Source organism: Gorilla gorilla, chromosome 3 (assembly GCF_029281585.2).
Source record: "Gorilla gorilla gorilla isolate KB3781 chromosome 3, NHGRI_mGorGor1-v2.1_pri, whole genome shotgun sequence".
In the NCBI taxonomy this organism is placed as follows: Eukaryota; Metazoa; Chordata; class Mammalia; order Primates; family Hominidae; genus Gorilla; species Gorilla gorilla.
Window position 1 is genome coordinate 34,188,964 of NC_073227.2, and position 15,542 is coordinate 34,204,505.

Genomic DNA, 15,542 nt, shown 5'->3' on the forward strand with positions numbered 1-15,542 from the left:
CCTCATAACCCTTCAGATTCAAGTCCAGGGATTGGAACTATGATTCCTGATTCTATGGACTTGAGATTCCCGAGGCCTGGATCTTGCTGGTGACACTTCTCTGGCCTCTGCTTCCAAGGACTTCCACCTCCAGCTGGATTTGTGTGATTGGGTTCTCCTTGGTTCCATAACCTCAGAGTCTCTGGCTCTCCACACCTCTGCTTGCGCGTTACTAAAAGAAGCCTATAGACAACTTTCCCAGATTGTGGGTGAGAGAAACAGCTGGGAAATATCTTGCCTATGCTGAGAATAAACACAGCCATTGCCTTTCAGTGGAAATCTTTGTTCTAGTTCTCCTTTGATGCCAAGGAGTAGGCAGGTATTGAGAACTCTGATGAGAGGCCTTCACACTCTTGCCAATGTTGGTTCTTCACTTGCTAACAGGCTTGTGATTCCCTCTGCTGTAGAGACCAACCCTGGATTTAGCCTGCTGTTCCCTCCCACATCAGGCTTCCTGGTCCTACAGATGGGTGCATCGTGGATCATGGTCTTCAACCTCAGCAGGACCTCTGTGCTCCCCGGGGTCCTTTTCAGCACTAGCGCCCCTGATTTCCCACGGTCCTTTAAAAGCTGCCTCCCTTTAGGCCATGATGTGACCTCACTTTCTATATCCCAGAGAGAACAGTCATCAGAGATGTCCTCAGTCCTGCTGCACCCTCAAGCTTCCTCATTTCCCCTCCATCCCAGAGCTCTATCTAAGGAGCCCCTCTTCCTAAGGTATATATGCTCTGCCTCCTCAGGAAAGTCAACTATTATTTATGTCTCCCTTTAAGCAAATGAACATATGCAAACCAATCCCTGAGCTACTAGCCCTAAGCCATCAATATTAGTTAGCCTTCTCCACAGAAACAAAGCCAATAGGATGGATGGATAGGTAGATAATAGATAGATAGATAGATAGATAGATAGATAGATAGATAGATAGATAGGAGATGATAGATAGATACATAAATAAGATAGATAAGAAATAGATAAAACAGATAGATACAAAATATATATATGTATAGATTAGATAGAAGATAGAAAGATGATAGATAGATTAGATAGATAGATAGATAGATGGATAGATTAGATAATAGATATGAAAGATGATAGATTAGATAGATGGATAGATGGATGGATAGATGATAGATAGATAGGCAGATAAATGGATAGATAAGAAAGATGATTGATCGATGGATAGATTAGATAGACAGATTAGATAGATGGATGAATGGACAGATTGATAAGAAAGAAAGATGATATAAAAACAGATAAGAAAGTTGATAGATTAGATATATGGATAGATGATAGATAGATAGATAGATAGGTAGAAGAATGGGTAGATAGGTGGATGGATGAATGGATAGATAGATATGCAGACATGATAGATAGATGGATAAGAAAGATGATAGGTACATAGCTAAGAAAATAGATAGATAGATAGATAGATAGATAGATAGATAGATAGATAGATAGATAGATAATAGATAGATGATAGATAGATAGATAATAGAAAGATAGATAAACAAATTTTAAGGAATTGGCTTATGCAATAGTGCGGCTGGCAAGTCTAAATTCTGCAGGGCAGCTCAGCAGTCTGGAAACCCTGGGAAGACTTGATGTTGTAGCTCAAGTTTGAAGGCAGAGTCTGCAGACAGAGTATCCTCTTGCTTGAGGGACCTTAGTCTTTTCCTCTTAAGGCTTCAGCTAATTGGAGGAAGCCCACTGACATTATAGACAATCATCTGCTTTACTCGAAATCTACTGTTTCAAATGCTAATCTCATCTTTAAAATACTGTCACAGCAATGTCCAGACTGGTGTTTGCCCAAATAGCTGGGCACTGTGGCCAAGCTAAGTTGACACATGAAATTAACAGATTACACAAGTTATAATTGTGGTCAAGAGCTCTTATATGTTTACTGTTAGTCTTTGTGCTAAATTAATCACATACAGTTTCTTATTTAATCCTCTTGATGCCCCATGAGGTAGATCCCATTGCTGTCCCCACTTTACAGATAGGAATGTTAAGTTACACAGTGAAAGGCAGAGCTCTTCTTCAAACTCAAGTCTAGCTAACTCAGAAGATTATATTCTTAATCACTGATCTGTGCCACCTTCCAGCTGCTTTCCCTATTCTGGCTTTTTATTCTCTGATTATAAACATATTAACATCGCTCTGATTCAACAAAACAGGACTTCCCATGATGTGTTTTCTCTCTTTCCCAGGGAACCATCTTTGCAAGAGTGGCCTCCTCTTGGCGGCTCCAGTTCTTAGTCTTCTTTAACCCACAGCATTCTGGTATCCGCTCCACCAGAACAAGAAAACAATGTTGACCAAGGTAACAAATGATATCCATGGATATGGTTATTTCATCTTGGCATTTATTGTAACACAGAAGCAATTGTCCATTGTTTTAAAAAATCAGAAAAGCACTTCTGGTCAAGATAGCATTTGTGTAAATACACATTTGTGTCACCCATTCTGCCATAAACACGTAGTAGCTATAGATAATTTTTTTTTAATGGAGCATGTAAAAAGGGTATAACTGAGCTCACAAACGAGATAGTCAGTTTTGCAGACCAGAAACAGAAGAGAAACATACAGCAGTTAGTGGGCAAGACTTTGGCTTCTGGGTGTAACTAAGCTAATCTGGCTCCAAGGAAACAGGAACTGAATACTCTGTAGGTGAGGCAGGGTTCAGGGCTGAAACTAAGTCTGGTAGATTCTCCACTTAGGACGAGAGATTGCTGAAAGCGCCTACAAACAACTGCTTGAGATTTTAGCTTATGTGAAGCTGAGGGACTAGGTGGGCAGTGATCAAGACAGAACAAGAAGCAGAACCTGAACTAAGCCACCTGCTCACTGAGTGAGACACCCACATTGCCAATAAGCAAGAGCTACCATCATCAATATAAGGTTCAATTAGCAGGCAGGCTGATAGAGGAAATTCAAAACTCCTAGACAAGAAAAGAAGAACAGACAGAAAAAGAGGGAAAGAGAGAAGAGTGTAAAGGATCAAGCTTTAAGTGAACCTGAAAACTACAACTCCAAAAGATAAAAAGAAATCTATCTCCACGGGATAATAGCTAACAAATCAATATTGATAGATTTTTTTGCTTCAAGTGAAACTAAAATAGTAAAACAATCTGAAAAAGAATTTAAAAATAAATGTGTTCCAGGTATTTAAAACAGAAAGTGAAGGAATAAGATGAAATAAATAAGAATATAAAATGTGAAACAAAAATAGACAGAAATGAACTTTCTTTTCTTTTTTTTGAGAAGGAGTCTTGCTCTGTCACCCAGGCTGGAGTGCAGTGGCGCGATCTCGGCTCACTGCAAGCTCCGCCTCCAGGGTTCACACCATTCTCCTGCCTCAACCTCCCAAGTAGCTGGGACTACAGGTGCCCGCCACCACGCCCAGCTAATTTTTTTTTTTTTTTGTATTTTTAGTAGAGATGGGGTTTCACCATGTTAGCCAAGAAATGAACTTTAAAAAAAATGAATATGGCCAGGTGTGGTGGCTCACGCCTGTAATCCTAGCACTTTGGGAGGCTGAGGTGGGTGGATCACCTGAGGTCGGTAGTTGGAGACCAGCCCGACCAATGTGGAGAAACCCCGTCTCTACTAAAAATACAAAATTAGCCGAGTGTGGTGGCGCATGCCTGTAATCCAAGTTACTTGGGAGGCTGAGACAGGAGAGTCACTTGCACCCAGGAGGCAGAGGTTGTGGTGAGCCAATATCATGCCATTGCACTCCAGCCTGGGCAACAAGAGCGAAACTCCATCTCAAAAAAAAAAAAAATGGAAAAGAAACAATTATTAATCTTGGAAATATAAAATACAGTTCCTGAAATTTTAAAAAGTCTAATAGATTGGATAAAATTTCAGACTTTGTACAGTCATAAAAATAATTGAATTGAAAGATGATACCAGAGAGTTCACCCAAAAATATGGCACAGACAGCCAAAGTTTAAAGTTATGTAAGAACAATTGAGAAAGATGGAGAATAATTGGAGAGGCTACAACTTACAGCACATGGAAGTTGCAGAGAAAGAGAGTAAATAAAAAAATAATAAAAGAATGATGGTTAAGAACTTTCCAGAATGGTAGAAAGACCAAACTCTTAGGCTGAAAGTGTATTCTGAGTGAAGTTGCAGAATGTCCAAATAAAGAAAATCTTTTTTTTTAAATTATACTTTAAGTTCTAGGGTACATGTGCACAACATGCAGGTTTGTTACATATGTATACATGTGCCATGTTGGTGTGCTGCACCCATTAACTGGTCATTTACATTAGGTATATCTCCTAATACTATCCTTCCCCCCATGAAAATCTTAAAGGCAATCAGAGAGAAGAATTAGATTATCTAACAATGAAGCACAGTTAGACTGATGGTAATTTTCTCATGAACCACAATGAAGTCAGAGATAGTAATAACAACAGCTAACACTTGAATGATACTATGTCCCAAGCATAATGCAAAGTACTTCATGCATATTAACTAATTTAATCTTCACAACAATTCTGTGAGATGGGATTCTTATTATCCCCTTTTTACAGTTGAGGAAACTGAGCCAAAAGGAAGTTTAATGGTTCTTGTCCAAGGTCTTGCATGTAGTAAGTAGAGAAGCTGGGACTCAAACTGAGCTGATCTGGCTCCAAATGCTCACAGTTACTGCTCTGTAATGCTTCTCACTGTAGAGAAATATGTTCAAGGTAATGAGGGAAAATAAATGACAACCTAAGATTTTATTTCCAGTTAAATTAAGAAATGTTTTGGTGCACGAAAATTAAAAGACATATATTACCCATAGACATTCATTTTAAAAATTATTAATGTATGTATTTCCACAAGAAGAAAAATTAACTAAAAGGGAAGGCATAGGAGTCAAGAAACAGTGAGGACTTGATCATCTGTTTGGTAAACTTAATTATGAAGTATAAAAATTATTAATTTCTTTCTTTTGTTTCTTTTTTTCTTTTTTCTTTTTTTTTTTTCTTTTTCTTTTTTGAGATGGAGTCTGACTCTGTCACCCAGGCTGGAGTGCAGTGGCACTATCTCAGCTCACTGCCACTATCTGAGCTCACTGCCACCTCTACCTCCTGGATTCAAAGGATTCTCCTGTCTCAGCCTCTCAAGTAGCTGGGATTACAGGCATGTGCCACCACACCTGGATAATTTTTGTATTTTTAGTGGAGATGGGGTTTCACCATGTTGGCCAGCCTGGTCTTGAACTCCTGGCCTCAAGTGATCTGCCCACCTCGGCCTCCCAAAATGCTGGGATTACAGGCATGAGCCACCAAGCCTGGCCAAAAATTATTAATTTTTAAAGAAGAGATAAAACTTAGCTGACAATAACAAGATAAGTAAGATGATAATTATAATGTGTTTATGTTTCTTTTCATGATTTAAATGAGCACAGAAATATGGAATGACTTCAGATTTATTTTGTGTGAATTATAAAGGTAATAGAAAACTTTATCAATGCAGCAGAGTAAATGGAAGGAAAAAAGGAAGCAAAGAAAATGAATGGCAAATAGAAAGTGCAAAATAAAATGGTAGAAATTGCTTCAAGTAGATCAGTAATTACAATAAATGTAAATGGAATAAATTCATTGATAAAGAGGTAGGGATTATCAGATTAAAGTTTTTAAAATTCTGGGGCATACTGTCAAAGCCACATAGCAAAATTGTAGTAGAGGTAGAGAAAAAGATATACAATATTGTACAAATACTAACAAGAATAATGCTGAGATTATAATACTTAAGTCAGACAAAATAAAGTTTAATGTAAAAAAAGTAATAGCAACAAAGGGATGATATAGAACATTAAAAGAAATGACTTTCTAAGAATGTATAGTAGTAATAAACTTACATGGCCTTACCAATGTAACCTCAAAATATAAAAAGCAAAACTGACTAAATTACTAGAAAAAATGGGAAAAAATTGTTATAATGGAAAATTTTAACTGATCTTTTAAAAATGTTATATAAAGCTGACAAAAATATTTAGAATTTAAATTTAAACAAAAACATTAAACACTTTAAAATCTATATAAAATGCTGTATCCATTAAATGAAGAATACACATTATTTTCAGATGCATGTGGAACACTTAAAAAGTGATCATATGTTAGATCACAATATTTTCAAAGAGATAAAATAATAAGGTCTACATTCTCTGTTCACATTGCAATTAAATTGAATGTCAAACTTCCAAAAGTTTGGAAACTAAAAAATGCACTCTAAACAACAGATGGGTTAGAAGGGAAATCATAATGAAACAGAAAATATTTTGAACTGAAGAGCATTCAAATGATTACATATCAAACAAGTATACAGCTAAAGTGATACTTTGAGGTAAATATAACCCCCACTACCTGCCACATACACACACTCCACCTACCCAGTTCCCTTCCCTGGAAATTTCTTATGTTTCCAGTTTCATTTGTATTTATCCACAGATATTCAAACCGTATGCAAGCATATATGTATAGGCTTAGTAATGTGCAAAACAATGTGTGCAGTATGCTACCATTGGTATAAAAATGTTATAAGAAATACATACAAATTTCAGTTCATACATCTTGAAGATTTTCTTTTTTATGACTGCACTATATTAATTGTGCAACCTGTGAATCATTTGCATTAAAATCAGAAACAAGACAAGGATGCCCACTCTCAGCCAACTATTCAGTACTGGAGTTCCTGTCTAAGGCAAAGCTGGAAAATAAATAAGCAGCTTAATACTTGGAAGAGAAGAGGTGAGACTTTTTATATGCAGGCAATACAATTATCTGCATAGAAATCCCTCCTCCCAAACCCCAGGAATATTCACTGTCAAATTATTCAAATGAATATGTGAGTTAAACAAGATTGCTGGATGCAAAATCAACATTTTAAAAATGGTTATGTTTTTATATGCTCTAAATTCAGAATTTTAATTGAAAAATATCTCATCATACCATTACATGTCACATCCTCCAATCATCATGAAAAACAAGAAAAGAACATGGCACCTGCAGTCTAAAGCTTGAAAAATCCCAATAAAGATGTTCTCTCTCTCTCTCTCTCTCTCTTTTTTTTAATCAGATTGCTTCATTTGCCTGTGCCTGAGCCAACGATTGTGGTGCAGAGAGAGATAGGATCTGTGATTAACGGTCTTTGGTAAAACAGATGAATGAGGCAAGGAAGGAACAATTATCTCCAAATAGGTGGGGATCTTCAGTAGCAAACGTGTTTTTTATCTACCACACATCTCTCTCCCCAGTAAACAGCTCATTAAGGGCAAAGACTATGTTGAATTGTCTCTTCAGCACCTAGGCTTAGCACTGTGCCCTACATATGACAAAGTCTCAATAAGTAATCAGTGAATGAGTGAGTGCATGTGAGCCAGGACCAACAAGACTGGATCAGCCTCTCCTTTTGTAAGAGCACCCAGAACCCCCACAGCTGGGGACAGAGACTCTTCACCAAGCCCCAGCTGAGTGAGTGGGAAATGAGGGAAGTAGCTTTTGATTGATATAGATGGGATCACTTAGAGGACAAATGTGACTGCCACCCAAGGCACTGATGTAGGACACTTGAAGGGAAGTGATCACATTGAACTTGGCTGTGTCCAACATGGTTAGTGGTTTCCAGGAGTGTAGAGTCTTCTGTGCATTGGGAAATGAGGACAGCCTCTCATTTTGCCCAGCATTTTTTGGGACTGGTTCCCTTTTATTTCATGACCTAAGAGAAATAAGTGATCCTGTCTTTTTTTTCTTTTTTTGAGACAGGGTCTTGGTCTGTCATCAAGCTAGACCGTAGTGGCATGATCATAGCTCACTGCAGTCTCCAATTCCTGGGCTCAAGAGATCCTCCAACCTCAGCCTCCTGAATAGCTGGGACTAGGTAAGAGTCACCATACCCAGCTAATTTAAATATATATATATGTGTGTGTGTGTCTGTCTGTGTGTGTATGTATATGTATGTGTGTATTTATATGTATATATGTATATATACACACACATATATGTATTCGTAGAGATGGGGTCAACATAGTTAATGTTGCCCAGGCTGGTCTCAAACTCTGACCTCAAGTAATCCTCTCACCTCAGCTTTCCAAAGTTCTGGGATTACAGGAGTGAGCCACCATGCCTAAGTGATCTTGCCTCTTAAGTACAGACAGAACCCCCAATGCTGCTCTCTTCAGCCTCAATACCACCATTAATTAAGCACACAAAGGGACAGTGAGAGGAAATTGACATTTGAATATAACCAGAGATTGGTGGAAATCTTTTAGGAGCAAGGACTCCTTCTGTGTCTTTGCCCAAGCCATGCATTTTGCTGTAACACCACATTGTCTCCTCCCAAGACCCAAGTTCTCTTTGCCCTTTGAGGCTTAACACATATCACACTTCCCTGGGGAAGCCTTCCATGACTATTCTCCTTAGAGAGCATTTCTCTGGACACTGAACTCCTGTAGCACCATCACCAATATCTAACTCTCTTTTCTGTGCCACATTTTTTCCTCTTGGAGACTTTTCTTCCTCCCAACACTTTGGAAATCTGATGGGCTGTCAATCAAGGGGAACTGCCTTCCCACCTGAGGAGCCATAAAACTCGGGTTGGCCAACCCGAGTACCCCATTTACCTGACACAGTGATGGGTCCAAGAGCGGGCAAAGGAACAAAATGGGCTTTGGGAGAGGGAGGATTTCTCTCCTTCTGACGGACCATGGCTGGAGACAATGAGCATCAGGTTTTCTGCAACATGGAAAAAGTGTCAAGAAGTGAGGGCACACTGAGGAAAGCAAAGCTGAGATATGGGCAAAGAATATCCTGATTATACCACAAGAGTGCCCTGGATTGAGCTGTGCCTGAAGCGAGACTACTCTACTATGTGAGCCAGCGCCTTTCCCTTTTGTCTTGAAGTGCTCTGAACTTGAGTTCCCTCAAACCAACAGTCTTGACCAATTCTCTCTCTTATAATTAGGACCATTTATTTGGCACATAAAATTATTGCAACCCAGTGAAGCTGGTTCCTCAGAATGTCTCACTTTTTTACAGAAAGATTTGACTAAACTCTGCTATATATCAGGGTCATCAGGCCAGACTCTTGGTTTCTTTCTGTGTGAGCCCTTGTTTCTTTATTTTGTAAAAAAATGTTTTTCAACCTTTCTTTTTGCACACTTTTTTCTCTCCATATGGTCTATCATGCTTTGGTGCCAAAATAATTTAGACTCACATCAAATTGCTTAAGATAGCTTATGCAGAATTTCCACTGCTCTCTGGCTTTGTCTGAGCCTCCCCCTCTGGGGTGTGTGTGTGTGTGTGTGTGTGTGTGTGTACTGTCTCCTTCCCTCACTCACTGCTCCATTTAGGAAACAGGTGTGCACAACCTCACAATCCCATTCTCCAAATGCCTCCTTCTCAGCCCAACACCTCACTTGAAGATAGCTTTTGCAGAATCAGGTGCCAAGAAAGGATCCCTCCCCTAAGGCCTCAGGGGACCCCCAGATTTAGGACACTCCTGGGTGTTCTCTGGTGCAGTCTCTCATCTGTGTTCAAAGAGCTGGAGAGCAGGGATCTGGCTAATTCTCCTGTCACCATCTCAGGCTCTACCTTAACTTAATCACCCTTTATCATGTGAGTACTTGCTCTAGAGCCCACAGTGGCTCCCTTGTGCTACCCACACCTAAACCAACCTCGTGCCAGAACCTGCCCTGCTTAGGCTAACTTCCTTCCTGCACGTTCTCTCTCCATCCCCCAGATTGGTGGGCTGACCCTCTCCCTGCTTCATAAAAAAATATCAAGCTCATTCTCCCCTCAAGACTTTTGCTCTTTGTGCTCTTCCTGTCTGGAATACCCTTCTCTCTTCTTTCTCCCTCCTCCAAATCTTACACAGCCCACTTCAAGTCCTTCCTCTTCTGTGCAGCCTTCTCTGATTTTTCTAGTTCATGATTTACCCCTTTTCTGAATTGTTCCATAGTTAGGACTATATAGCTTGTTATTTAGCTGTTGCACACTTTGGTATTTGACTCTATCTTGCCCCCTTACTGAAATATGTGTTTTTTGAATTTAAGGACCATTTCTTAAGCAGGTTTTATTCCTCTCACTCCATCTCAGCATCAAGCATGGAAACAGTTGCTCACACATTGTAGATCATAGGCGTCATAGGCATCATCCTGGGAATTTGTTTTAGAAATACAGATTCCCTGGATCCTCCCTTGGAGAGTCTGACTTTTAATAGGTTTGGGGCAAGATGCTTGGATCTGTGCTTTTAAAAGCCCCATGACGTAAGGCATTGCTGAAGCGAGTTTGGAAAACAGTTTGGGTGAATATATTGTCAAACCTCAAATCAAGATACTCATCTGACAAGCTCAAGTATTTTTATGAGAAAAAGCCACAGGACATTTTAAATGTGTAGGGACTTGGAAATCCCAGGATGTGTGGTTCTCCTGCACTTGGTGACGGGGCTCCATTTTGGAGGTCACATGGTGTGATGGCTAAGAGCATGGGCTTGGAGTCTGACAAGGGTTTGAATCCTGGTTCACTCACTCATTGTGGGACTTTGAACAATATAACCTCTCTGAACCTTCGCTTCCTCATCTGTTAAACAGAAGTAAAAATAGAAGCCACTTTCCAGGATGACTGTGAGAATTAAACAAGGTCCTATATGTAAAGCACTCAGCTCCATGCCTGGCACAGAATACATATTTGTAACAAGTACTAGCAGGTGTTAAATTATTGAAGTTGGAAAATCTGCCAGCTTGTAAGAAGTTTTTGATCCAGGAAACTCTATGTCGGTGAGGCACACTCTCTATTGCTTTTGAGAGGGAGCACTCGGGAAGACCTCTTAGTCCTAATGAAAGTGCTTACCGACCACTGGGGACGAGGGGTCCAACATCATGAAGCAGCTGAAAGGCAGACTGAGAAGTACTCTATTTATTATGCAAATTGGGAGTACTCCCAGCACTATCTCCTTGCTGAGTTAGAGAACCTTTTCCTTCCTCAATCTGTATTTACGCAGCATCACAACTGGAAATCATTGTTTGTTTCTTGGAAGTACGTGTGCCCTTGCCCTTTCTTTGCCCACAGGAGATTGAGGGGACATCCGTAGCAGAGGGACGGAGAGCCTGGACTTTTCACTCCTAATGTCAGAGGAAAAACTATGACCAGGACTTAGCCTGGGCCAGGATGGTGTGACCACCATATGGTGTCATTTAAGACCAGCAAACCCAGGCTTTAGAAATTCATTAGCTGTGTCTTATATGAGGCAGGGGAACAAGCCCAGCAGGTGGAATGGGGCTTTGCATGCAAGCAATAGATGAGCAGATCAATGGATCAATGGGCCAGTGAATCACTTGCTGAATGGGTTTCTCCTACAGGCCGTGAATACTCCCATGGGTCAAGAAAAGAACAGGGTCTTAGTTTGGGCAGACAGAAGTTTTCCTCCCCTCTTAGGGACCAACAGGCACTTGGATCTGTACTGTGAGAGGACAAGAAGCCTGGAAAATGTCATTCTGAGGGAGGTTCATGGCCTCTGGTACCATTTTTGAGACATGGGTTCAAAGGTTGTGTGTCACATGGCATTCTGCCAGGGAGGTGGGGACTCTCAGCTCAAGCAGTAGGTGAAAAGCCCTCTCTTGTTTAAGCTTCAGTTTCCATAATTTTTGACAGGATCTCATGGGAAGAATTTAGTGGCAGAAATAACTTAGCAGAGATCATCCCTTCCTGGGGTGGGAGTCTTAGTGGCAGTTACTAGCAGAAAAGCTAATGGGGTAACCCAAGAAATCTTCCTGGAGGAGGAGATGTTGGCTGAACCATCAATCAGCTCATATCACTGAGCCAAATGCTTGTCATTGGCTTTGTGGGGGCAACGTAGGCCCCACAGTTCCCCTCATCATCCTCAGAGTTGGCACTCCCCAGTGCCTCACAGAGATGATTTCAGGGTTCAGAAATTCTGACTCCCAACCCCCTTGGGTCCACTTCCCCTCTCATCATTCAGGGCCATCTCCCCGGTCTTGGCTTACCCTGTGACCACACTGCATTCTCCTTCCACATGCCCTGACACACGCTCTGAAATGCCAGGGTTCTCATGAGTCCAGCCTGCCAGGAGCAAGGCTTGCCAAAGCTGTGTCCCAGCCAAGCGGGTGGCCTGCGGAGTGAGCCATAGGACTGCACTCAGCCCAGTTCCAAGCTGGAAGGTGAGGGCAGCCTCCCAACTATTTCTTCCAACCTCAGAAACGATTCAGTGCTGGCAGTTCACACGAGGTCCCCCTGACATCTCCAGTCAGGAATGCATCTTGCTGTGGATTCTGAGGCAAAGAGAAGACCATTAGGAAGGAGGGAAGTCATTAGCAGATGGGATGACCAGCATGCACGAGAGACACATCTGCCTTTCCCTGAGGTGCCCAGGGGCTTGTGTGTGGAGCCTTCTGGGACTCTCTGACCACTTGAGACCCAGAAGATCAAAGGTCCGGTAGCCACAGCCCCCTTTGAATCCATAATTCCTTGCCTCTCACAAATGAAGGGAAGAAAAGTTGTCAGGAGGCAAAGCTGTAGCTAGCAGTTTTGCCAACATGCATGGATTGTAAACATTATTTAGTAAAAGCGTTCAAGGATGGAAGAGAGGAGGAGTCAGGAACTCTATTCTTGACCATTCAAAGCACTCTTGACCTCAAGGGAACTCCTGCTGCAGACTCCCTGCCCTTAACCTTCAGTCCTGCTCCATACATTTTTGTATCCTCTAACACGCCCCTGATGTGGCCTGGCTGACAATTTCTGCTGGCTGCTACCCCCCAAACCAGGGCTGGCTTGGCTCAATACACAGAGGGCACTCTGGGTTCTAGAGCATGTATTGGCTGGATATATAGTATATATAGTGATCCCACTGGTGGGTAGATGGTACTCAAGCAGTGCTTCTCAAACTTTCATGTGCCTAGATTTATCTGGGGCTCTTGTTGAAGTGCAGATTCTGATTGAGTAATTTTGGGTGGGCCCAAGATTCTGCCCTTCTAGGAAGCCCACAGTTGAGGTTAATACTTCCAGTCCATGACTATACTTGGAAAAAGAAAGTGCTAGAAGGCTCAGCAGCTACTGCTGTGAGATCAGGACTTGCAATTCTTGTACAGAGGTCCAAATAGCACACTCATTAAAAAGACCAGATGCCTCCCTGCCCTCATAGCTGCAATCACTTAGCCCCCACCAGAAGGCCCAACTCCTCCGCAAACTCAGGTACCCAATATCTTGAGAGATGCAAAGGGGCTGTGGGGGTTGTTATTCCCCCTCTATCCACTTCACCCTCCTATTCTCAGTGTTAGATTCTCCTCTACAACCTCCCAGCTTCCTGGGTTGACCGGCCTCTCTGCTTCACCCTCCAGTGCCAGGCCACAACCTGCCTGCTGGTGCTATGGGATGAATGTGCTTCCCCCAAAGTCATATATTGAAGCTCTAATCCCCAATGACTGTGATGATGTTAAAAGGTGGGGCCTTTGGGAGGTAATTAGGTTTACATGAAGTCATGAGAGTGGAACCCCTATTCTGAAATTAGTGCCCTTATAAGAAAAGAAGGAGACCTTCTCTCTCTGACATGTGAGGACACAGCAAGAAGGTGGCCATCTGCAAGCCAGAAAGAGAGTCCTTACCAGAAAACTGAATCAGCAGGCACCTTGATCTTGGACTTCCCAGCCTCCAGAATTGTGAGAAACTAATGTTTGTTGTTTAAGCCACACAGTCTGTGGTATTCTGTTATAGCAGGCTGAGCTGACTAGGATACTTGGAGTGCCTGGTCCCTTCATGGGCAGCACTAATGAATGAACACAGAGTTCTCCTCATTCCTGCAAGACCACCAGTGACTCCTTTTCTGGCCCCAGCTAGAAAGAGCAATCTCTGCCTTTTCCATGCTGCTACTATTACCTGGAACATATAACCATAATATTAGTCACGGTGTGATTGCGATTCTGCATCTACATAATTGTCACTTCTGCTATCCTTGAGGGAGGAAATAATAATGCAGAGCTGAGCACATAATGTATATTCATCGAATCAATGATGCTGTTATTCCTGGTCCCTCTTCCTTGGGAGGCCCCTCCCTCAAATCCTTGGAGACAGTCACTACGTCTATCCTGTAGGGGACTTTTCTAGTTTAATAGCTCCAGTTTCTCCAACCCCAACCAACTCCATTTAGAAGTGTTTAAGACGCTAATTCTCAAGTTTGGCTGCTTGTTGAAATTAACAGGGGAGTTTAAAAAATACTGAGTCTAACCCTCAGAGATTCTGATTTATTTGGTTTGGAGTGTGACCTGGCCATCGGGATTTTTTTTTTTAAACCCAATGCTGCTAATATGCAGCTAGGTTTGAGAGCCACTTGGAGTCAGGAATTTTAGGTTCCTACCCAGCGCTTTAGTCTCCAGACAGCAATGCTGTCCGGCCTGTTCTAATCATAGGTCCCCCAGTGTGAGTGAACAAGCTCTTGCCTTGATCTTGAAACTAGTTCTTTCTATGAAGAGAAGGCACAGGGCTACACTAGCAAGGGACCAGAGGCTGGCATGAGACAGACCCACCATTTAAATAGGCATGACTCGAAGCAATTGTCTCCACCTCTCTAAGCCTTCATTTCCTAACCAATAAAATGGGATCATGGTGTAGTCAGTTTCTACTGGATAACAAACCACCCCAAAACTTAGTGGCTGCGTTAGTCCATTTTCACGCTGCTGATAAAGACATACCCAAGACTGGGCAATTTACAAAAGAAAGAAGTTTAATTGGACTTACACTTCCACATGGCTGGGGAAGCCTCACAATCATGGTGGAAGGCAAGGAAGAGCAAGTCACGTCTTACGTGGATGGCAGCAGGCAAAGAGAGCTTGTACAGGAAACCTCCCCCTTACAATAGCCGTCAGCTCTCATGAGATTTATTTGCTATCATGAGAACAGCACAGGAAAGATCTGCCCCCATGATTCAATTACCTCCCACCAGGTGCCTCCCACAACACATGGGAATTCAAGATGAGATGTGGGTGGGGACATAGCCAAACCATATCAGTGGCTAAAAGCACAAACATTTATTCTTTCACACAATTCTGTGGGATGGCTGGACAGTTCTGGTCTGGATGGACTCACCTGGAGCTAGATGGTCTAGAAGGGCCTCCTGCAGATGTCTGGCCATTGGCTTGACATCAGCTGGGGTGACACAGATGGCTTGGCTGGTGTCTGTGTCTCTCATCATCAGGCAGGCCATCTCAAGCTTGTTCATCTGGAGGTCACCAGGTTCTGAGGGAGTGAGCCTCAAGATACTTTTCAAGCCTGTTTGCTAATGTTGCATTGGCCAAAGCTAGCATAGGGACCAAGGGGAAACTTCTCTTTCACTCTCTTGAGGCCTGCTGAAAATCAACTGACAAAGAAGGCAGATTAATAGGAGAAAAGACATACAAAATTTATTTTAATGTGCACAGCATGAGGGAATTGCAGGAGAATATTACTCAGTATCTCCATGTGGTCCAGATTCTTATACAACTTTCTCCATAGGGAA